At 41.8% G+C, this 23,045-nt stretch overlaps 1 protein-coding gene across 3 annotated transcripts in view; it reads right to left on the reverse strand.

The window, feature by feature from the left end:
• Positions 1-7,523: 7,523 nt before the first annotated feature.
• Positions 7,524-23,045, reverse strand: part of cenpe (centromere protein E) — a 131,226-nt gene continuing 115,704 nt past the window's right edge. For all 3 annotated transcript variants that reach the window (XM_048528211.2, XM_048528210.2, XM_048528208.2), the window contains one exon: positions 7,524-7,705. The gene's annotated coding sequence lies outside the window, so the exon portion shown is untranslated. The remainder of the gene's footprint in view (positions 7,706-23,045) is intronic.

The raw sequence follows: 23,045 nt of genomic DNA on the forward strand, positions 1-23,045 counted from the left end.
ATGCTTCATGGTCAACAGATTGGAAGAATAATTTGGCTGGGACTCCTGTAACACAATAGTGGTGTCATTAGATGAGTTAATGCTAAACATATTAACCATCATAAATATTGTACCCAGACAGAACTGTTAACAACTCAGAGAAGAATTTCTTGCTTTCAGCTTTTTAAAAATTGAATTTGCTGACCTGTGGCAAAACCAATAATCCTATCAGTTGTAAACAAGAACATTCCAAATTAAAGGAATAATCTGTCTAAAATAATGAGGGGCTGGACCTTGAATTTCTGGAGGAGGAAGATAATGGAACTGGAATAAGCTATGGATCTTTTCTGCAGGTATTTCTTATCTGGAAACTGGCCAACTCAATAGATTTAACTTGCCACAAATTCAGTAACCTCCAACTGTTGCAGGACTCTTTCACAAGATGGAATAATCCTGATGGAAGTCCTAGGAAGATGCTCCATAACATGGTGGAAAAAAAAATCAGCATTTGATTGAAAATTTGATCCAAAATTACTCCCAGTTTGACTGGGCCATTGCCAATATAATGTATTGTCCCTCTCTTGAAGTAATGGTATATGAACAACTGTTAGAAAACTTTTGTGTTAATTGCAACTAAAGGGGAAGTAATGATGTGCTCAGTCATGAGGAGCCTACTATCAATATGCAGTTGACCCCTCGCTGGTGACTGTATGTAAGTATTTTGCTTGCTTAATATTCTGGAAGTAAGGATTTATATGAGTTAAAAATTCCATTGTAGGTTCAGATTATGTAAGAGCTTGGATATCTGAAATAACTCAATAGAAATGGGTATTTGACTCAAATAAAAAGAAAATATTGCAGATATTAGAAATCTGAAACAAACACAGAACTGCTGAAGAAACTCAGCAGGTCTGGCTGACAAATGAAACAGCGAACATTTCAAGTCTGATTTGACTCTTCTTCAGAGCCAGTTCTGAAGAAGAGTAATACCAGACTCAAAATGTTAAATCTGTTTTAGATATCTGAATCGGTGCTTTGCATTGTTCCTTACAATGGAAAGATCATTAAGCCCTCCAACAATTGCAGTTAAGTCATAAGGGAATGTGTTAAGGATTTCAGGACCCTAAAACAACCTTATGATTGTGTCAAAGAGTTACTTCCCTCAGGGCATAAATAGCACAGTGTGGGAGGGGTTAATTAGATTTGGAGAGAGAAGTGCATTTAGATAACAGTCTCCGAACAATGTAATGAGATCAGAACCTAGTATCTCCCACTTTGCCATGTATAGATGTATGTAGTGCAAACTTGCAAAAAACAGAGCTCTATAGAAGGGTAGGATTGAAGACAGTTATTGAGCTTGCTTTCTCCTTGACTAGTCTGTTTTGAAGCCAGCCTCTCAAGTTTGGCCCTTACATTAAAGGCAAAAGGGAATGATTCTCAGCACAAAGGCAATTATTGACAGAGTGGGAGGACTGAGCTCCATGGACATATTGTGAAGCATGTGGGACCCTTGACTTCTTCTCGTCATTCCATCCAACACCCCCACCCTTCCCACCACCCCAAACCCCCTGCCCCCCCCAACCACCCCTTCCCCCGCCTCAGTGCCAGAATTTCACGACTGGGTTTGATATCATCCTGATTTTCTCAAATTCACATGAAGTTTTAATGGCAATGACATCACCAGCCACAAGATTTCTGCGTGCCTTAGGTTCGATTTTACAGGGTATCATAGTCTCCACTTCCTGACCAGAAAGTTAGCTCTCAGCCTTCCCACCACAGCCAGGCTGCCCCACAGTGACCTTACGCTGAAAACAGCCTTAACTGTTTTTGCTTGAGACTTCCATTGGCACTGGAGAGAAAATCCTGCCCCAGAGAACAACGGACCAATGTAATAGGCTTGTAGCTCTGCAGCCCTAGCAGCACCATGAGTGAACTGAGTCCAAGGATGGGGTATCTCCTAGAAAGAAACAGGTGATGGATTCCAGACTTTAAAGTGAAATAGCTGACTCTGGCAGCATGATACAGGAGGCTGGTCCAGTTGGAGAAGCAAAAAGCAATGTAATGGTAGCAGGGGTTGTCAAGGAGCAACAGGAAGGGACAGACCAGGAATACATCAAATCTGAATGTTATAACGATCGCAATGAGACAACACTAAAGACTCTGTAACTGAAGGCATGTGGCATTCATAACAAAATAAATAAATTGTTAGTACACATTAAATTAAGTAGATATGATTTAATGGTCACTACAGAGACAGGTTGCATGATGACAAGGATTGGGTCCTGAATATTAAGGGGCACATAGATGGCACAGTAGTTAACGCTGCTGCCTCATAGCGCCAAAGGCCTGGCTTTGGTTCAACCTTGGGTTGATTACCCATATGGAGTTTGCACATTCTCCCTGTGTCTGTGTGGGCTTCTGCTTGGTTCTCCAGTTTCCTCCCATAGTCCAAAAATGTGCAGGTTCAATAGACTGGCCATGCTAAATTGCCCATAGTGTCCTGGGATGTGCAGGCTAGGTGGGTTAGCCATAGGAATGCAGCATTACAGGGATAGGATAGAGGGTTGATATAGACGTGATGGGCTGAATTGCCTGCTTCTGCGCTTTAGGGGTTCTTTGACTCAATATGGCATTCAATGAGAATAGGAAGATAGGTAAAAGTAATGGCTAGGCATTGTTAATCAAGGATAGCATCGGTGCAATGGTTAGAGATGGCCCAGGATTAGGTGATCAGGATGTAGAATGGTTTTGGGTGGAGATAAGAAACAGGAGAGGAAATAAGTCTCGAGTCTACAGGCCCCCTAACTAACTGTAATGCAGGATCAAGTGCACAAACATGAATATGGGAGCTTTTGAGAAAGGGACAGCTGTAATCATGGGTAATTTTAATCTGTATATGAACTGGAAACGTCAGATTATTAATGACATCCTGGATCACAAGATCATACAATGCTTTTGTGATAGTTTCTTAAAGCAATAAGTTCTGGAACCAACCAGAGAACTAGTTATACTATACATGATATTGTGTAATATGATAGATTAATGATCTCAGAGTAAAGGAATTCCTAGATAGCAGTGACCAAAATATGATTCAATTTTAGATTCAGTTTGAAAAGGACAAGAGTGGGTATGAGCCTTGTATTTTGAACTTAAATAACTACATGGGTATAAAAGCTGAGCTATCTAAAGTAAACTGGGATGCTAGGCTTTGAGCTAGATCAATAGAGGCACAGTGGCAGACATTTAAGGTATATTTCAGAGTATACAGCCTAAGTATATTCCTATTATTAAAAAAATGCTAAGTGAGTAATTGAAAGAGTAAAAGAAAATTAAACTTAATAAATAAACATATAATTGCACAAGATGAATGACAGATAAGATGGGACAGAATGTAAAGAACAGCAGAGAATGGCTAAAAGATTGATCAGAAGAAAGGACTAGAGTTGAGGGAAAGCTGGTTAGAGATATAAAAATGGGCAGCAAGATTTTCTGCAGGCATTTAAAAAGGAGAAAAGTAAAGTTGGTATTGGCCCTTTCGAGAGTGAGAAACAAGCCAGTGATGAAGAGATGAAAGGAGCAGGGAACTTGGTGAAATTATAGCCAAATGGATGGAACTGCAAGCTGACAAGTTCCAAGGTCTCGATTGACTTCATCCTAAGGTCTCAAGAATTGTCTAACAAGGTAGTAGGTTAGATGGTGTTAAATTTTCCGAATTAGATTCTGGAAAGATTCAATCAAACCGGAACATAGCAAATCTATGTATTCCAAAAGGATGGGAGGCAAACAACAGGTAACCATTAGGCAATTAGCACGACATCTGCCTCAGGGGTGATGTTAGAATCAACCATTAGGTAACTTAGAAATAGGCTCCTTGAAAATTGCAAGGTAGTTAGAAATAGTCAGCATGGTTTTGTGAAAGGGGATTTATATTTAACCAATTTATTGGTGTGTGTTAAAGGAGTAGCATTTAGATAAAAGGGAGTTTGTAGATGTACTGTACTTGGATTTTGGAAAGGCATTTCACAATGAGCCAGATGAAAAGTTATTGCATAAAGTAGAAATTCACAGTGTAGGGGTTATCTTGGCGTGGACTGACAGTTGGCTAGGTGGCAGAAAATGGCAAGTATTCATAAATGAACTTTTCATTTTGAATTGACAAGATACGATGAGTGGAGTCACACCAGGGTCCGTACTGGGGCCTCAGAATTTTACCATTTATCTCAACAACTTTGAAAACAGGAGCGAAGGCATGGTGGCTAAATTTGGAGAAGGCACAAAGCTAGGTAGGAAATCAGAAAGTGAGACAGGATGTAGATAGAGATAGGTTGAGTGGGTGGTCAAAAATCAGGCAGATGGAGTATAATATGGGAAAAGGTTAAATTGTTTACTTTGGCAAATAAAATAAAAGTAGGGAATTACTTAAATGGAGAATAGCTGCTGAATTTCAAGGTGCAGGGGTCGTAGCACATTAGTATACAGGTGGTGCAATGAATGATGAAGACCAGTGGAATGCTACCCTTCATTACAAGAGGAATTAAACAGAAAAGTGAAGATATTAAGCTTCAATTACAAATGCTATCGGTCAGAATACACCTCGAATACTGTGCAGTTTTGGTCTCCTTATTTAGAGAAATATGCAAATATACTGGAAGTGTTTCAGAGGAGGTTGATACCCAAAATAACCAGGATGACTTTTGAGGAAAGATTGGACTGATTGGCTTGTTTCCACTGCAGTTTAGAAGAGCGAGGGATGACTCTATCGTAGTATATAAGATTCTAAACGGTCTTGAAGGTGGGCATGATATAGATGTTTCCCCTTGGGACGATGCCACATCTAATTTCAAATTAGGGTTTACACTTTTAGGATAGAGATTAGGAGATTTTTTTTTCTTTCAGAGGAAGCTACAACTTTGGAAAACCCTGCCTCAGAAGGTAGCGGTGGTGGTTTTAATGATGTTGTGGCTTTAAGAGGTGCGTTTTGTCCTAGTTTATTCGAGAGAGAAACTGGGGCCCAGGTACCGAACAATCCAATGAGAAGATCAACAATTTGTAGGGTTGGAACAATAGAAACAGCCTGAATGGGCGTGGTTAAGCACCCACTCACAGTATCCTTAAAGATCAGCAAGGCCACTTATGTATGGAACCATAGGAGATGGGGGGGGGGGGGGCGCGGAAGAGATACTAAGCAAGTATTTTGCATCAACGTTTACTGTGGAAAAAGATATGGAAGACAGAGAACGTGGGGAGATAGATAACGACATCTTGAAAAATGTCTATATTACAGTGGGAGGTGGTGCTGGATGTCTTAAAATGCATAAAGGTTGATAAATCCCCAGGACCTGATCAGGTGTACCTTGGAACACTGTGGCAAACTAGGGAAGGGATTGCTGGGCACCTTACTGGAGGTATGTGTATCATTGATAGCCACAGGTGAGGTGCTGGAAGACTGGAGGCTGGCTAATATGGTTCTACTATTTAAATAAGGTGGTAAGGAAAAGCCAGGGAAATATAGACTGGTGAGCCTGACATTGGTGGTAAGTAATTTATTGGAAGGGTTCCTGAGGGACAGGATTTACATATATTTAGAACAGCAAGGATTGATTCAGTATATTTAGCTTGGCTTTGGGCATGAGAAATTGTCTCACTAACTTAATTGTTTTTTTTGAAGGAACGAAGAGGATTGACAAGGGCAGAGTAGTGGACGTGATCTATATGGACTCCAGAAAGGCATTCAAAAGGTTCCTCATGGCAGACAGGTTAGCAAGGTTAGATCACGCACTATGGGGAGAACTAACCATTTGGATATAGAACTCGCTCGAAGACAGAGGGTGGTGGAGGGTTGTTTTTCAGACCGGAGGCTTGTGATCAGCGGTGTGCCAGAAGGATCGGTGCTGGATCCACTGCTTTTCATCATTTATATAAAAGATTTGGACGTGAATAAATAGGTATGGGGAGTCAGTTTGCAATTGACACCAAAATTGGGAGGTGTATTGGACAGCGAAGAAGCTTGTATCAGAATACAATGGGATCTTGATCAGATGGGCCAAGATGTGGCAGAAAGAGTTTAGTTTAGATCAACATGAGGTGCTGCATTTTGGAAAGGCAAATCAGGGCAGAACTTATACACTCAATGGTAAGGTCGGAGGGTGTGGCTAAACAAAGAGACCCTTGAGTGCAGGCTCATAGTTCCTTGGAAGTACAATAGATAGGACAGTGAAGGCAACATTTGGTATGCTTACCTTTGTTGGTCAGTGCATCAATTTATAGGAGGTGGGAGGTTATGTTGGAGTTGTACAGGACATCGATTAGGCCACTGCTGGAATACTGTGTGCAATTCCGGTCTCCATGCCATATGAAGGATGTTGTGAAAACTTCCTTCGGTAGGTCAATATTCTGGAATTTTCTTCTCCATCAAGTAGAGGCGGTGTCAATGAATATCTTCAAGGCTGAGCTCGAGATACTGTTAATTGACAAGTCAAACATGAGAGGGCCTTGCTGGAAAGGAGAGTTAAGGTCACAGTAAGATCAGCCATGATCTTAGTGAGTGGTAGAACAGGTTCCAGGGGGCAAATGGCCTACACCTGCTCCTTGTTCTCCCATTCTCTTGTAAGGGCAAGGAGACAGGGATGTTCTCCAGTCATAAAATCAGTTTTTATAGATGGAGAAAGGTGCATTGAGCCCAATAGGTTTGTGCCGGTCAGAGTATCTATTTAATCCCATTTTCCAGAACTTGGCCTGTAGCCTCATACACTTTGACATTTCAGGTGCTCATCGAAATAGTTGTTAAGTACCTCAACCACTCCTTTCACGCAGTGAGTTTCAGATATCCACCACACTACACTGGGTGAGAAAGAATTCCCCAAATCCCCTTTAAACCTTTTGCCCCTTACCTTAAAACTGTACCTCCTGATTATTGGCCCTCTACTAAGTGGAAAAAATTCTCCCTAACTACCTCATTTGCATCGCTCAACTTTTTACACCTCAATCCCTTTTCTCATCCTTCTAAGGAAAAACAACCCCAGCCTATCTAATCTCTCAGAGCTGAACTGCCACAGCCTGAGCAAAGATAACAAAGTGTGGAGCTGGATGAACACAGCAGGCCAAGCAGCATCTCGGGAGCACAAAAGCTGACGTTTTGGGCCTAGACCCTTCTCTGATAGAGAGTCTAGGCCCGAAACGTCAGCTTTTGCGCTCCCGAGATGCTGCTTGGCCTGCTGTGTTCATCCAGCTCCACACTTTGTTATCTTGGATTCTCCAGCATCTGCAGTTCTCATTATCTCTGATACACAGCCTGAGCATCATCTTGGTTAGTGTTTTCAGCAATCTCCTGCTCGTGCAGTCACATCCTTCCTATAATGTGATGACCAGAAATGTCAAGAGCACTTCCAAGTGTAACCTAACCAACATTATATTCAGCTCCATAATAACCTCTTTGCTCTTGTATTCAGTGCCTGGCTAATAAAGCCAAGTATCCTGTATGCCTTCTCAACCACTCTATATAACCAGGCCGCTGGATTCAAGGATTCACAACAAAATTAGCCAAAGTATTTTATTCAGCAATTTCAACTTTCAAAAGGATGATATAGCTTGACATTGAAGAACAGACAGTACTCCGAAGGAGAGACCAGAATAGGCAGCTAAGCTGGATTGACCGAAATGATAATTCTTGCAATGTTGAATTCAACATTCACCATTGTGATGAATCGTGGTGTTCAGCATGGATTTCCTGAAGAAGAAAATAAAAGTATTATTGGATAGTCAACAATCAAGAAAAGTGACCTCTAGTGGTTTGATAAACTCAAATCAAATGAAAATATGCAAAATAAAAACCGAAAGAACTACAGATGCTGTAAATCAGGAACAAAAACAGCAGTTGCTGGAAAGGGTCAGCAGGTCTGGCAGCGTCTGTGAAAGAAAAAAAAGTCAGGGTCACCAGACCTGAAACGTTAACTCCGATTTCTCTTCACAATGTCACTCTCAGTGTTTGACTAGGTATTTGCTAAAACTCGTTTCCACAGCCATATCGCAATCCTCAGTGACTGCCTCAGGCTCAGACTCACTCCATGTAGATTCCAACTGAAGTTGCATCCCTTGCATTTTGAATCTTCCCAGGATCACAGATACCTCCGTGATGTTCAAGGTTCCACAGACGGCCGCTCTTGCCGCATCCTGAGATCCACACAGTGCCACGTGGCATCACACGCATTCACTCAATCTTTCTCTCCAACAGCATTGCAACACACTGGCTCAGGGCTGCACCAGTCCACAGTTCCACTTCATTCTCCAGCTCATTCCTCATGCTAACTATTAGTTAAATTAGTCCTACACAGTACTCACTGAATTACATACTGCTGGATCCTTTCAGGCAAGATAGTTGCAACATTTCTGCAATTGAATCATGAGAATTTAATTTAATCGTCAGAATTTAATTCTGCAATTAAATAAGTGGTGTGGTGATCGAAGCCTGCTACACCCTGAATGAAACAGATTGTCTGTAACTTATTAGTTACAAAGTGCTAACAGTGGAAGTAGCTGTATGACTTTACACTTTGTAACAGAAATTGTGAATCTTTTGGCAGTTAGTTAAAACCAACTGTCTTTTCTATTTTCTTTACATTTGGGAATAGTGGGAACTATAAGAGGAATAACTGAATTTGATAGATATAGCACATGGAAATGTAACGAATAACAGAATTCAAGCAGCCTGAGAGATAAACAAGTTTGGGACAGATCAGAAGGAGCATAACCAGTAACTTTCAAATGCGAATTTATAGTATGCATAGAAAGATCCCAAGGCCTGGAGATTACAATATCTGTTAAACACCACGAGGGGCTGTCCATAGGAATGCCCAACATTGATTAGGTGTTTCACAGGATCAGGTGTAAGGAATAAGGGGGAAGGAGACAGTGACCACGTTGTATATGATTATTGTAACAAAATGTATAAAAATGCTGTATTTCACTGTAAAACAGTGTGTAATTGAGCTTTCTTCTGATCTGAGCTGCAGATGAAGGGGATAATTGTGTTCTCACATCAAAGCCATATTTGGGAAGATCCTATGGCCCTCTCCCTGCATTAATTGGTTTTTGATTGAATAAAAGTCTGCCATTTGCTTGAGTCCTGTCTGCTTCTTGAGTCTGTCTCTGGTCAGTGGGTGGGGGGGGAAGAAGAGGGGAGGTGTGGGGTGTTGTAATGCTTCTGCAACTGAGTCTTTTTTTTAAAACTGTGTTTAAAACACAACATAATTCAAAGAGAGACTCAGTGAATGAACTACAGAAGCTTGTGTGTAATGTTTTTAAAAAAATTTGCTTCTATTATGATGAGCATTGACTCGTTTGTGATCATTAGACAGTCTAAATAAAATCAAGAAGATATCAATGCTTTGTATTTAAGGCCTAAAACACTGCTCTTAAAACTATATTTGCTTTAGGGCCTGACAATTGGAAAGCGTGGTAATTACAGGCCATTGTTTACACTTCATTAGTGATGACCAGGAATGTGTAATAAACAGAAAGACATTTGATTTGTACCAGTTGATGACGCAGTCATTCTCTTATGTCTTGCCAATAGTTCCACACACTGGCTTGGATGGAACTTTACATTCAGGAAACATCTCAAATGTATTTCATGCACTCTGGCTGAAACAGAGAAGATCATCACTAATGTCTGTTTAAAGTCAAAGTATATCCACTTGAAATGTGGTGGAAAGTGGAACATAGAAATTTTACCTTCCTCTCCCCGTTGAAAAGAATACTCCTGCTGCTGAATAAATTCAAAAGTCACATTAGCTATTTACTTGACTTTCCATAGAAGATTGTTCAAACTTTTCACTGCACTTTTACACATTTTCAACATGTTCAAGACTCAAACAATATTCCATAAACCAGTATTTTCTGCTAAAGATTTAATAAATAATTTGTATTAATAGAGCACCTTTCAGCACCTGAAGTACTTTTTAATCCGTGGGGTACTTTTAAAGTGTAGTTGTTGTAGTAGTGTGGGAAAACCAGCCCATTTACATACAGCAACGTCCCAAGAACTTACCAGATAAGTTATGTTTTCAAATGTTGAGATCTGATTGTTCACTGCTGGTTTGGGGAGAACTTCCATGCTCTTCTCAAAAGCAAAGCCATGGGGTCTTTTATGTTCACAGCCGAGATTGGGGCTGGATTTAACGTGAGCATATTACCGAGACTTCTGGTACCCAACTCGCATAGAGCTAAAGAGCAGCAGGCAGAACTAACAGGTTCTTTTTAAGACAGGTTTTCGCTTGTGAGTACATGCCACACATATTTGAGACACTAGTGGCAATTGCAAGGTATTTGCAAAATGATAATAATTGCAAAATATCATGCCCTCCAGAAAAATATATTCTGTGCCAGTTCATGTTCACATGCCTGGGCATTGAGTGTAAAAGGCACTCTGATAATGACATACTGCCTTTACGATGCACTCAGGAAACTGGCACATTGAGGTATGATCTATACATGTGAAGCTAACTGCCTACATTAGGTCAGAGGATGCCAATACTAAATCAATAGTAATTTAGATTTTCAGAATGGACACGCGAAACCTTTTGCATCATTGAACCAGTTGGATCTTTGATCATTAGTTTAGTGTACACGATTCTACACATTATCACCAAGTATGAGGCAATAAGCCCATCTCAAAGTCAAATAGGGATGGACTAGGATAAATGCTGACCCAGCCAACATGCCCAAATGCCATGAATGAATTAAGGAAAAAAAATTGCAACAAAGATTTCAGGCTGCAATATCGATCAAGCGCAACGGAACAGAGCAAATTCAGAAATTTACCTATTGAAACAATCATCAGCTGCACCAACTCAAACAGATCACCATCAGCGAGGGGCCTGAATACATCCAACATGCCCCGAGAAAGGTTTGCATTCTGCTGGTCATTCCACTGCAACTAGGAAACTGTCCAAGAATGTAATCTTCAAAGGCAAACTGGTCATAACTCCATGAGTTCGATGCCAAAACATGCTAGACTATATACAAGATAATAAAATGTGAGGCTGGATGAACACAGCAGGCCAAGCAGCATCTCAGGAGCACAAAAGCTGACGTTTCGGGCCTAGACCCTTCAGAGAGGGTCTGATGAAGGGTCTAGGTCCGAAACGTCAGCTTTCGTGCTCCTGAGATGCTGCTTGGCCTGCTGTGCTCATCCAGCCTCACATTTTATTATCTTGGAATTCTCCAGCATCTGCAGTTCCCATTATCTCTAGACTATATACATCTAGGTTGCATGGGTGCAGCATAAAACCAAGTGATTGGCATCTGAAATCTATATATAGGTCCAACATTGATCAACTAATCAAGTCATGTGAACTGTGTCAATTTCATCAACTTCAACAAAGAGCCCTTCCTTCCATACAATGTTCTCCCCGAGCAGTGCTGCAAGTTTCCAACTGATATTCTCCATGTCAATGGATACAATAGCATTCTGTTGACTGAATACTTCAAGTCCAATTTTGTACGCTAAATAAAAGATACTATTGGAACTGAGGTTGACCCATTGACCGCCATATTCAGTATACTGTGTCTGTCTCAACAAATTGTCAAACAACAGTCCACAGAGCAGTAATGTACCCTTCCAAGACATGTGTAGGAAGTAGGGATTCGAAATATTAATTTTTCTCTTCATTACCTCAATCAAATGGTTTCACAGAACACATAGCTTTACATTTAATGATCATGGATTTCACAGCATAAACAATTTGTTAAGATTTCTGGAAAGCTATGTTAAATTTATGTGCTAATCCTTTAGTTCAGTCACTGCTCATGACAACATTTTCCATGGAGATCCATGTTGTTAACACCCTGAAATGTTTGACTTTTTAAAAAATCTTTTCTTGTAAAAAACTCAAGTTGCCCCTTTTACAATTTTATGTTTAAAAACAGAGATCTGAATTAACAAAACTTGTGCACCTTCTCTGGGGATTTAGCCTACACACCATATTCTCTGTGCCTTGCTGATAGAATTCTCTATTTCAGAATAGATGCTGAAATTTAATAGAATTTTAGTAAGATGAAACGTCAGACATATTTTAGCTGCGGGTTTCCTTAGAGGTTTTAGTGCAAGAGAGGTGGGGCAATGAACCATTGTGAAATCCATAAATGGAGATCTCTCATTTTTCATTTTGTTTCTTACTTTGTTTTCCCCCAAATTATCATTTGCACGACATAGCTTTGAATTTCTGCTTCTGTTGGAAGACAAGGCTCCCTCTTCGAAATAAGACAGCACTGGATGATTACCAGATATCTACTCAAATTCTTCCATGTTTGGATAACTCTACTACAATTCCAAGGGAGTTGGCCATGCTAAATTGCCCATAGTATCCAGTAGATTGGTGGATTAGCCATGGAAAATGCAGGGTTACAGGGATGGGGTAAGTCTGGATTAGATGTTCTTTGGAAGGTCAGTATGGACTTAAAGGGCCAAATGGCCTTTCACACTGCAGGGGTTCTAATATTCTATTCTTCCCTCCTGCATTCTCACTACTCAAATCATATGTGCATGACTCATTGTTAGAGAGAACGGGGAGAAATGGTACACTTACATGAGCATGCAGATTAATCCCAACTTGAATCAGGACTAGGTTTAGGAGTTTGAGACTTTCATACAAACACAGGTGGTCATGGAAACATGACATCATCAGGTCCAACCTCGGTCATACAGTGCGCGCCTCAATTTCTCTGCACTCCTCATCCAATCCAAACCAACTGCACTTAGTTATTAAGCCTGCTGATAAGGGTGGTGCTGTTATAGTCTGGCATACTGACCTGCACTTTACAAAGGCTGAATGCCAGCTCTCTGATACCTCCTCCCATCTCCCTGTGGGCCACGACCTCACCATGGAACGTCAGGCCATTGTATCAACTACAGTAACTGACCTCATTTCACCTGATCTCCACCCCCAGCTACCTCTAAGCCAATAGACCCCCTAGCCCTACATAGCTCACTGGTACCTCCTCTCAAAAATCTACTAACACCATTGCCCAGGCAGAACCATTGTTTCAACCTGCTCCTCCCCCGCAGAACTCATCGCTTCCTGCCTGGACTCTATCTTTTCTCCTCTGGTCCGGTCCCTGCTCACTTAAATCTGCGATTCCTCTGATGCTTTACACCAGTTTCAGAATTTCCAGTTTGCAGGGTCCAGCCACCTGCTCTTTACCATGGATGTGCAATCCCTTCACACATCCATCCCGCCCAGGAGGATCTCAGGGCTCTGTTTCTCCCTGAGACAAAGGCATGAATTGTTTCCACCCACCAGTACCCTCCTCTTCTGCTTGGCCGAGCTCGTCCTCATCCTCACCAACTTCTCTCGTTTTATTCAGGTCAGACAGGTGGCCACGGGTACGTGCATGGGCCGCAGTCATGCTTGTTTCTTCGTAGGGTACGTGGAACATTCCTTGTTCTAATTCTGTTCTGGCCCACACCCACAATTCTTCCTTCGCTATATTGATGACATCATTGGTGCTGCTTCACTTTCGTCCTGAATTGAAGAAGTCCTTTTTTTTGCTTCCAATTTCCACCTGGGACTCTCTTTCACCTGTTCTATCTCTGACTCCTCCCTTCCTTTCCTCGACATAGAGCATAGAAAAGCACAGCACTGTACAGGCCCTTCAGCCCACAATGTTGTGCCGTGGAATAATCCTAATCCAAAAATAAAATAACAACCTACATTCCCCTCAATTCACTGCTGTCCACGTGCATGTCCAGCAGTCACTTAAATGTCACTAATGACTCCGCTTCCACGACTGTCACTGGTGAACTATTCCATGTGCTCACAACTGTCTGGGTGAGGAACCTCCCTCTGACATCTCTTGTATACCTTCCTCCTAACACCTCAAAACTATGACCCCCTCGTGGCAGTCAATCCTGCCCTGGGGAAAAGTCTCTGGCTATCGACTATCCATGCCTCTCACTACCTTGTACACCTCGATCAGGTCACCTCTCTTCCTCCTTCGCTCCAGAGGGGAAAGTCTGAACTCAGTCAACCTCTCCTTGTAAAACAAGCCCTCCAGTCCAGGCAGCATCCTGGTAAACCTCCTTTGCACCCTCTCCAAAGCCTCCACATCTTTCCTATAATAGGGCGACCAGAACTGGACACAATATTCCAAGTGTGGTCTCACCAGGGTTTTGTAGAGCTGCAGCATAACCTCGTGACTCTTAAACTCAATCCCCCTGTTAATGAAAGCCAAAACACCATATGCTTTCTTAACAACCTTATCCACCGGGGTGGCAACTTTGAGGGAGCTATGCACTTGAACACCATGATCCCATTGTTCCTCCACACTGCCGAGAATCCTGCCTTTAATCCTATATTCAGCATTTAAGTTCGACCTTCCAAAATGCATCACTTCGCATTTATCCAGCTTGAACTCCATCTGCCATTTCTCAGCCCAGCTCTGCATTCTGTCAATGTCTCGCTGAAGCCTGCAATAGCCCTTGATACTATCAACGGCACCTCCAACCTTTGTGTCATCAGCAAAAATACTAACCCACCCCTCAACCTCCTCATCCAAGTCATTTATAAAAACTACAAATAGCAGAGGCCCAAGAACAGAGCCCTGCAAGACACCACTCAGCACTGACCTCCAGGCAGAATACTTACCATCTACAACCACTCTCTGTCTCCTGTCAGCCAACCAATTCTGAATCCAGACAGCCAAATCACCCTGTATCCCATACCTCCTAACTTTATGAATGAGTCTGCCGTGGGGAACCTTATCAAATGCCTTGCTGAAGTCCATGTACACCACATCCACTGCTCGAACCTCGTTAGCCTGTCTCGTGACTTCCTCAAAGAGCTCAATAAGATTTGTAAGGCATGACCTGCCCCTACAAAGCCATGCTGACTCCCTTTAATCATGCTATGCTTTTCCAAATAGTCATAAATCCTATCCCTCAGAATTCTTTCCAAAACCTTGCTGACCACAGACGTAAGACTGACTGGTCTGTAATTTCCAGGGATTTTCCTATTCACTTTCTCAAAAATGGGAACATTTGCCTCCCTCCAGTCTTCCAGTACGACTCCCGTGGAGAGTGAGGAAGCAAAGATCTTCGCCAGCAGCTTAGCAAACTCCTTTCTCGCTTCCCGGAGCAACCTAGGATAAATCTGGTCTGGCCCTGGGGACTTATCAATCTTAATGTTTGCCAAAATTTCCAGCACATCAACTTCCTCGATCTTGATCTGTTCAAGCCTGTTTTCCTGCTCCTCAAAGTTCTCATTCACAACAAGGTCCCTTTCCTTAGTGAAAACCAAAGCAAAAAACTCATTTAGGGCTTCCCCTATCTGCTCAGGCTCCATGCACAAGTTCCCTACGCTATCCCTGTTCGGCCCTACCTTCTCCCTGATCATTCTGTTATTCCTCACGCATGAGTAAAATACTTTTGGGTTCTCCCTAACCCTTCCTGCCAAGCCTTTATCGTGCCCCCTCCTGGCCCTCCTCAGTCCACTTTTGAGCTCCTTCCAAGCAAGCCTGTAATCCTCTAAAGCTGTGCTAGACCCTTGCTTCCGCCACCTTTCGTATGCTGTCTTTTCTTTTTGACAAGAAGCACCCCTGTACCCGTCATCCAAGGCTCCTTAATTTTACCCCTTCTTACCTGTCTCAGAGGAACAAGTTTATACATCACTTGCAACAACTGCTCCTTAAAACACCAGTCTCCACATCTGCTGTGCCCTTTCTGTGGAACAATTGCTCCCAATCTGTACTTCCCAACTCCTGTCTGATAGCGTCAGTTTCCTTTACCCCAGTTAAATATCTTCCCCGGTAACTGCTCCTTTCCCTCTCCATGGCTATGGTAAATGTGAGGCTGTTGTGATCACTGTCGCCAAAGTGTTCTCCCACCACGAGATCTGACCCCTGTCCTGGCTCATTGCCGAGCACCAAATCCAAAATGGCCTCCCCCCTCATCGGCCTGTCCACATACTGAGTAAGGAAATCCTCCTGAACACACCTGACAAAAACGGTTCCATCCAAACCATCTGCACTAAGGAGGTTCCAATCTATATTGGGAAAGTTGAAGTCACCCATAACAACAACCCTGATACGTTTGCACTTTTCAACAATCTGCCGGCCAATGAGTTCTTCAATCTCCCTACTGCTATTTGGGGGTCTGTAGAAAACCCCCAGTGAGGTGACTGCTCCCTTGCTGTTCCTAACTTCCACCCATACTGACTCAGTTGACAAACCGTCCTTGGCAGCCTCAGCCCATACCACCTCAGTAGACAAGTCCTCAAAAGGTTCTTTCAGCCGCCATTATACCGTCCTTGACCAAAGCTACACCTCCCCCTCTTTTACCACCTTCCCTGACCTTAATGAAAGATCTAAACCCTGGAACCTGCAACATCCATTCTTGACCCTGCTCTATCCATGTCTCCAAAATGGCCACAACATCGAAGTCCCAGGTACCTATCCAAGCTGCAAGCTCACCGACCTTATTCCGGACAGCTGTGTTTCCATTTTGGGGATAGGCTGGCTACTAGTATCCTCTATAAGCCCAACACCCATTAGGTGCCTGGACGATATATTCTCATACCCTGTTTCTTATAAAGACTGCATCCCATTCTCTCAGTTTCTCTGTCTCCATCTCATGTTCCAATGAGGCCAACTTCAACAAATGAGCCTCCAAAATGTCCGCCTTCTTCCTCAACTGAGGATTCTCCAGCAGTGTTGTTGACAGGGCCTTCAACCAGACCCAACTCATCTCCTGCCTTTCCACCCTCACCCCCTCTCTTCCGTCCTGTATCTGTGTCCTCATTTTACCATCCCACCAGCACCTACATCCAGGAGATCATCAGCCACCATTTCTGCCACCTCCAGAGACACAGTCCCTTCCTCGCCCTTGTCTGTCTTCTGCAGGGACCATCCCTTCTGGGACACCCTGGTCCACTCTTCCTTCACCCCCAACATACACCCACAGTACCTTCCCTGTAGGTGTAACATCTGCCCATTTACCTCCTCTCTTCTCATTATCTGGAAGCTGTGTTTCGACCCCTGGGTAAAGCAGAAGTTTACCGGCTCTTGTCACAATCTAGTCGACAGCGTTCGCTGCTTACAGTGGGGAAACGGAGCATAGATTAGGCCATTACTTCGCAGAACACCTACATTCTGTCTGCTGAACTACTTCTTGCCTGCCACTTCAACACATCACTGTTTTACCTGGCCAACACCTGTCTCCAGTGAAGCTCAGTACAAGCTGAAAGAACACCTCATTTTCCACTCAACAGCCCTCCGGACTCAATTTTAGGGCTTGAATTCTCCCATGTCCTAGACCCCAACCCCACACACCAGCCTAGTTATCACATAGTATATAATGGCAGGCTATCTATTGTTAGACACTAACAGCTATTCACTCTCCTAGCCAGATCGTTCTCCACTCCGGTGTCTGTCCAACTGTTCTTGGTGGTGAGCCTGTGGAATTCTCCGCCAAATCAGTTGAGGCCAAAACATTGAATGTTTGAGGTGGTGTGAGATACAGTTCTTGGAACTAAAGGGATCAAAGGGTGAAAGTAATAACAGGGCATGGAGTTGGATGATCAGCCATGATCATACTGAATGATGAAGCAGGCTTAAAGGGCCGAACGGTCTCCTGCTGCTCCTATTTTCTATGTTTCTAGATAATGATCTAGTTCATGTGCACATGTAACAAGAACATGGACAACATACAGGATAAGGCTGACAAGTGCCAATTTTAAGTAGGAAATGAGTGTCTTTAATCTATTGCACAACCAAGGGGAGGCGATGGCCTAGTGGTATTATCACTGGACTGTTAATCCAGAGACCCTGATAACATTCTGGGGACCTGGGTTCAAATCCCAACATGGCAAATGGCCAAATTTGAATTCAATACAAAATCTGGAATTAAGAATCTAACGACCGTGAATCCATTGCCAATTGTCAGAAAAACCTGTCTGGTTCACTAATGCTCTTTAGGGAAAGGAACTGCCATCCTTACTTGGTCTGGCATATGTGTGACTCTCCAGACCCATACAGTAATGTGGTTGAGTCTGAACTGCCCTCTGGGCAATAAATGCTGCCTAGCCAGCGATACCTTCATCCTGAGTGTGAATAAAGGACCTCCTATTGACCTTCAAACCATCAGACAAATGGCCTTCCATTCTGAAGGCACTGTGATCAGAAACATAATTGGACCAGTCAAATACTGTAGCTGCATGAATAGGTCAGTGGCTGAGAATTCTGCAGTGAGCAATTACCACCTAACTTCCCAAAGCCTGTGTACCACTTACGAAGCACAACTAAGGCAGGAATGTGATTGACCAAGTTTTGTTACCATTCTATTGAGCTTAGCAATGTAATTGGAGGTTTCCCAGCACCTTCATGTCACATATTATGCCAGTAAAAATCATTTCTCCATTAAATCTGCAAGCAAATGACTCATCTTTTACACTTTTGATTGCCTCAAACGGTGATTATTTCAAGCTTCTCTCTTTAGCAGTAGATCCAACAGAGCATCTTTCAACATTTGAGGAAGTCCTGAAGAAGAGTAGCTAACCTGCTAACGTTGAAATAGAGAGCAGTTGGACAAATAATGTTCTGGTGTTACGAGTTCCATTGCTTAGGCAATAACCAGATTCATTCAAGTTATCATGAGCAAGAGATTCACTATTTTCTGAAAACTGATACAGCGACAACAGCTTACAGTTATGTAGTGCCTTTAATGCAGTAAATCTGCCAAACGTGTTTTCTAGGACTGTTATTGAATGAAATGTGACACTGAGGCACGTAAAGAAACAGTGAACTGAAAACTGGGTGAAAGAGCCACCAGTTGGTGGCTTTTGAACTGTACAGGTGCCCAGAATTGGAAGAACGCAGAGATCTTGAAGGGTGGTAGAAGTGGAAGAAAGTAAGAGAGAAAAAGGGCAAGGTTGTTACCTTCCATTCAAATCTGAATCAACTCCTGATCAGAAGGTGTAAAGTTTTGACCCGTGAATGCAGCTGCTATTTCAGCAAAAATATAAATTGGTAAGATCTAAAAAAGGATGATGAAATTGAAATTTATAGTTATAACTACATACAGGGATTTACTCACTACACAGAGTAAAATCAGTGCAAGAGTTAAAGTGGAGGAAGGTTTCATTCTCCTGCAGCAGACACACTGTCAGTAGTGTACAGTCACCTTCTTGTATTGACACTTGTCTCTCAATGTTCTCTGCATAGGATGGAGTAAGTTTATATAAAAGGAAAGGTTGCTCAGTGATTAAGCAATGTAAAACACACAAGGTAAATATAGGTTGATCTGTATACGTGAGATGCAACAGTCAAATAGTAGCAAACTGGAACTACTACTACAGTGCTACAGGTCCAGGCACAGCAAGAATTTACAAGGATACAATCACTTCAAGGCCACCCAGAGTTGCTATCCTTTTACTGATGTGCACAGAGAGCTCTTTATCTCACTCCACTTGCCCCTGAAGTTGAACATAACAGTGACAACTTGCCTGTTCTTGTGTAAAAGTTGGATGAAGCTCTCCCACCTAGACGGTGTACTCAGAAACACAGCAGCTGTTATGGAACTGGAACTAGAGCTAGAATGATCTAATGCTTTATTGTAAAGTGGTAACTGTATATAAACTCTTAAAAAATGTAAAGAACAAGTTGATCAGATTGATTAGTCATGCCAAAATAACATTATTGATTTTTCTTCCTATTATAAGTGGTGTGAGCTTTCAATTGTTCAGGAACAAAGTATGATTCAGTTTTCAAGTAGTGATCACTGAACTTTTTGACTGAGATTAACCCCATGGCTCTCACTAGTCTTAGTATGAAGTTATCACTTGCATAATGAAGGATTGTCATTAAAGAAAATTATTGTATATAGGTCCCAAGTTTCAAAGATTTATAATCACTGATCATAGGTGTAAGGACAAATGTCAGTTCTGAAACAATATCTGGCTAAATGCTATCTTTTCCTTAAATGAGGGCATTGGTAGAGTCAAGGCCATACTTAAAGATTTCACAGTGGAATAGCAACATGCACAAAATTAATTGCGTTAAGTTAACAAAGTAGGGAGATGCACTGATCTTGTTAGCCGAACTGAAAAGAAACGTGCCACAAGACAAACCAACTTTAACTGCATTTATTGGAAAATTAAAAGTCCATTTAGATCCTCTTCATGTGAGGTTGTGTTTTAACTGAGAGCCATCAGCTAAACAGCCAGGCACATGTGGGGAATTATATTAAAAGTGGCAGACTGTAATCAGTATTTGATTTTGTAATCTTTTGTTTTGAAATGCTTAACTCAGAACTTAAATGCATTTTACATTACCAATTAGGGGCACCAAAACACATCTTTTCCTCTCATCTCTTGTTGGAATTCAACACTGACTGCTTCCTTCGTGATATCCTGGACCATTGTCGTCAACCCTTTCTCTCCCCTTTGACAGCCCCCAGGGAAACTTTCCCCTTCTGAGGGTATAATGCTTGCCCTTTTTACCCCCTCTCACCTCAAACATACCTCCAGGTGAAGCAGCATTTCACTTGCTGCTGCTCACAATCTCTTCTACACTAGCAAAACCAAACGTAGACGGTGTGTCCGCTTTGCGGAATTCCTCCATTCGGCCTGTAAGAATGACCCTGGCCTTCTAGTTGCTTGCCATTTTAACATATCATCTTGCTCTCGCACTAGCATTGTGCTTTAGGCCTTCTGCAGTGCTCCAGTGAATCTCAATGCAAGCTGGAGGAACAGTGCCTCATTCTCCAAAGGCATGTTACAGCTTTCAGGGCTTAACATCAAGTTCAGCAGCTTCAGAGTATCAACATCTCCATTTCAATTACACCCCTTCTTCCTCCCCCACACTGCCCCCCTTATGTCTTGCTTACATCAGTTTGCTTTCAGCAAAGCAAACCAATTTTTACGCCTATCATTACCATTCTCTATTTGTTGTGGACATCCTCACCATCTGCTCCATTTGCTGCTCTTCCTCGCCTTTTGTCAAAAACATAAAATCATCTTTGTCCAGGCCCCTTCAGTTCTGAGATAAATTAATATAAAAACAAAACAGAGAGTGCTGAAATTCTGAAATAAAAAAACGAGTTGCTAAAGAAAAATCAAATCTGGCAGCATTTGTGGAGAAAAAAGAAGAGAAGTAATATTTTGAGTCCTGTATGACTCTCCAAAACATTAAGTTTATTTCTCTCCCCATGGGTACTACCAGACCTATTGAGTTTCCCTAACACTTTTTTGAAAAAAGAATTCAAATCCCCAGCATTTTGCGTTCATGTCTGCTATTAGCAAATTGCTGAATAGTAATTCGAGATTTTAAATGTCACACTATTATTGAGGTTGAAAACTGATTCCATAGTTTGAAGTTAGTGGTAGGAAAATCCAAAGAAATGATAATACAGGACAAAATTAATAATTACATTACCAAGTATGAATTAGCATGGATCTTTTAAAAGACAAACTGTGTTTAACTAAAGAGAGTTCTTTGATGAGGTAACAGGAAGAGTTCATGAGTACAGTGGAATTGATGTGCACGTGAATTTCTAAAATGCATTTACTAAAGTGCTACATTTTGATGGAAACAGCAATGAGGACAAAGGTCAAAATTTTTAAGGGCCTGTATTTAATGACTGTAGGGCAGCTTGATAAAGTGTTCAAAAAGGCATACAGGATCCTGGGCTTTATAAATAAAGTACAAAAGCAAGGAATTTATTATGAACCTTTACAAAAACAGTGGCTCAATTGGAGTAGTAGATCCCATTTTGAAAGTATGGGAAGGGTCCAAAGGACAATGATTTGAGATTGTCTAGAGTGGCTTCATGGATGCATTAGTTTAAAAATGTTAAAACAGATACAAAGTGAAGAGGTGACCCATGCCTGCTTACATCAAAGCAATCCATGTTTGAAAGACACAAAATGGCAGACAAGGACTAAACAACATGGGACAGGCTACTTTAAATTTAAAGTGAAACATAATACTACTTTGGAGCAGAGCTACCCAATGTCATACAATGGCCCTGCAACCCATCATCCAAGATGGTTTTGATAAGAGGATGCCTAAGAACAGACCAATAGCTGCAGTCTCACTAATAAAAGAATGCTGACCCACTAAAGACATAGCACCAGCAGCGCAAATCTTAGCTCATGTACCCAACAGATCAACTCCCTAAACAGCTGCAAAAAACCACAGCCAAAGACATATTTAGTAATTAGTTTTTCACCTACAGTAATAATAAATAGGCTCTAGTTAAAGAATTATTCAGATAAATCTCAAATGTAGGTTTCAACATCTAACTGGAATACCAAACAAGTAGTAGGGAAAAAAGCATTTAAACCCAGAAGTTAATTAACTTTAGGACATGTTTTACTTTATGCTCTGAACGAGATAGACATGTCCAACTTATTAACTACAAAACACTAGCAGTACACGTAGCTGGATAATGTTATACTGTATAACAGGAATTAATCATATAGCAAATAGTTAATTTTAACTGTCATAACTATGTTATACTATAGATGACATTCAGGATGTAGGAAATAGAAAAGGAATGATCAAATTTGATAATGGCCACACACACACACACACACACACACGCACGATCATGAATAACAGAATTCAAAACAGCCCTTAGAGACAAGAAAGTAGAGTATAATTAATACCTTTTGGAATGTGAATTAATAGGATGCATAGAAAGACCCCGAGGCTTAGAGATTACAATGTCTGGTGAAACACAATCAGACCATGGGAACTCGGGGCTGTCCATAGGAATGCCCATCATTGATTTAGGTGTCCCACAGGATTGAATGTATGGATTAAGGGTGAAGGACAGTGACAATACTGTTACAAAAATGAAACAAAGTGTTTAAAAATGCTGTATTTCTTTGTAAAATCAGAGTGTGTCCTTGATCTCCTTTCCAACTCAGGGTTGAATCAATGGCCCTCTCCCTGCATTGGCCGATTTCTACTTGAATAAATATTTTCCATTAGCCTGAATCCTGCCTGCCTTCTGAGTTTTTGTCCCCAGTCAGGGGGTGCACTCCTACAAGATTGGCACTGCCTGCAGGATC

The sequence above is a fragment of the Stegostoma tigrinum genome, chromosome 3 (genome assembly GCF_030684315.1).
Source record: "Stegostoma tigrinum isolate sSteTig4 chromosome 3, sSteTig4.hap1, whole genome shotgun sequence".
In the NCBI taxonomy this organism is placed as follows: domain Eukaryota; kingdom Metazoa; phylum Chordata; class Chondrichthyes; order Orectolobiformes; family Stegostomatidae; genus Stegostoma; species Stegostoma tigrinum.